The sequence below is a fragment of the Gobio gobio genome (assembly GCF_949357685.1).
Source record: "Gobio gobio genome assembly, chromosome: 11".
NCBI classification, from domain to species: domain Eukaryota; kingdom Metazoa; phylum Chordata; class Actinopteri; order Cypriniformes; family Gobionidae; genus Gobio; species Gobio gobio.
The window spans coordinates 48,428,678-48,431,465 of record NC_137104.1 but is presented as its reverse complement, the minus strand read 5'-3'; positions in this window follow the sequence as shown (position 1 = coordinate 48,431,465).

Genomic DNA, 2,788 nt, shown 5'->3' with positions numbered 1-2,788 from the left:
GAGTACAGTGATGTCAGAGCTCCTCCTGTATTCACACATTTACATTCGTCCCTGTATTCGGTGTGCTGGGTTCATGTGTGTCTGTTTGTATTGGGACTGATGTTTCTCGGGTCATGAAGAAGAGATTTCAGCATTATTAGACTTCAGTATAGACTTATTGAAGCTTGATTGTTTGGCAACATTTATTAAGAGTTTCCAGGACAAATGCTGCCCAATTTACAGATTTTTCATAGCAATAAAAGTACAAAAATGTCAGTAATCCCTTCATAGAAATGAATACTCTTTATTCAGATGCTGAAATTATTCTGATTTAAAATGTTGCAGCTGATTGATTTACATGTAATTTCATTTTGGCTGATGGAGAGGAGAAAATATAAATGAAAAATTTCTGAAAAAGCAGTTATGGAGCATTATAAAAGAAAAGTACAAAATGTATCATGTACAATATGAGAACCTGGACAGGAGCAGCACACCAAATACAGGGACAAATGTAAATGTGTAAATACAGGTGGAACTCTGTGTCACATGTCTGTCTTGTCTTGTTTAGCACATGTCCCTCCCGTTCCACCCTGGTCTGTCCCTCCCGCTCCCCCTAGGTCCCCTGGTGATTGCACATGATGGAAGTCCAGCCAGAAATGCATTGCAGTAGTCAAGCCTAGAAACGACCAGGGCCTGGACAAGAAGCTGTGATGCATGCTCTGTTAGGAATGGTCAGATCTTCCTGAAGTTGTGCAGCGCAACCCTGCATGACTATTTAGTCAAATATATTACTGATCTGCCTGCATTGACACTATATGATAATTGAACTGAGCTGGATTACATCACTATTTTCTCCAGAGCGGCTGTACAGCCAAATCAAATTATGTTGCATTATTTTCCTGTTAACACTGTAAAGCTGCTTTGAAACAATCGGTATTGTTAAAAGCGCTATATAAATGAAGGTGACTCGACTTGACCAAGCTGTCTTTGAAATGAGGTCTTTGAAGGACAGCTGATCATCAAAGGTTACTCCAAGATTTCTGACCGACCTTGAAGGGGTAATCAAGGATGAACCTAACTGGATGGTGAAATCGTGCTGTAGAGTTGGATTGCCAGGGAAGATGAGAAGCTCAGTCTTTGCCAGGTTGAGCTGCAGGTGATGTTCTTTCATCCATGTCGATATCCGCCAGAAAGCTTGAGATTTGTGCAGCTACTGTGTGATCATCTGGTTGAAATGAAAGTTAGAGCTGCGTGTCATCAGCATAGCAATGGTATGAGAAGCCATGTGCCTGTATGATGGGTCCCAGTGATGTAGTGCAAATGGAGAAGAGAAGAGGTTCAAGCACTGAGCCCTGAGGAACCCCCGTGGTCAGTTGATGTGCTTTGGATACCTGCCCTCTCCAGGCAACACTGAAAGACCTACCTGTGAGATAGGATTCAAACCAGTGAAGCGGAATTCCTGTGATGCCCATTGATGAGAGGGTGGACAGAATAATCTGATGATTCACAGTGTCAAAGGCAGCAGATAGATTGAGGGGGACAAGGACTGATGATTTGGAATCAGCTTTTGCTATCCGCAGGGCTTCAGTAACCGACAGTAGTGCAGTTTCTGTTGAGTGGCCCCTTTTAAAACCTGATTGGTTGACATCCAGCTGGTTATACTAAAAGATGAACTCATTTAAGTGTGTTTACTATGAATGGTAGGAGAGAAACAGGTCTGTGTCTATCTACAAGTGACGTGTTTAATGTGTTTTTTTTAAGCGGTGGAGTTAGCCAAGGCTGCTTGAATGTGGTAGGGAAAATGCCATTGCAGAGAGATGTGTTGATGTGCGTGAGTGCTGGTAGGAGTGAACGAGAGATGGCTTGTAGAAGGTGTGAGGGGATCTAGATGGCAGGTGGTAGGATGGCTGGAGAGGAGAATTTTAGATACTTTTGCCTCAGTGAGTGTAGAGAAAGAAGAGAGAAGATTTTCGGCTGTGGATGTGGCTGATCTAAAATCCTGTGTGTGTGGAGGTGAGAACCGATTGCTGATGGTTTTTGTTTTATCAGTGAAAAAATATGCAAAAACGTCTGCAGATGGTGGGTGTAACGTAGTCCACTGGAGGCAAGTTAAAGTGAACCCAAGTGCAGTTTATTTACATGGTGATGCAGGAAGTTCAAGGGACCATGGCCGTACAGGCTGTTCAGGGGGCCATGGCAGTAAAGGCAGTTCTACCAGAAAGATTTGGGAGGCCAGATGATATACGATAAAATAGCAAGTTTATTAACAGAGCAGCAAGTATTATAATTAGAGGTTCTTTGGCGTAGACCCCGTCCATAGCTCTCATCTCGAGGGTAACGGACTCTGCATTTCCTGCCTGAAGATGAAGGCAGGGGCGCAGCCGAGCAAATAGAAGCAACTAGAGCAGTCAAGGGCAACAATATGCAAGTGCTGTAACAAGTCTCAGTTAATCTAGCACAGAACAGAATTTTTTATTTTTTTATTTAAATTTTTTTAAAATAAATTAGACAGACAGACAATGGATAGAATGATATGTGCTATTCTTGATTGGTCAGGTGTTGCTGGAAAAGATGTGTCTTTAGACGTTTTTTTGAAAATGGCTACAGACTCGGCCGCACGAATTGAGAAAGGCAGGTCATTCCACCAGGTGGGAACAGTCCAGGAAAAGGTCCGTGAGAGCGATTTCATGCCTCTCTGGTATGGCACCACAAGGCGTCGTTCACTGCCAGAACGTAAGTTCCTGGAGGGTGTGTAAGTCTGAACAAGCGAGTTTAGGTATATTGGTGCAGAGCCTGTGGTTGCTTTGAA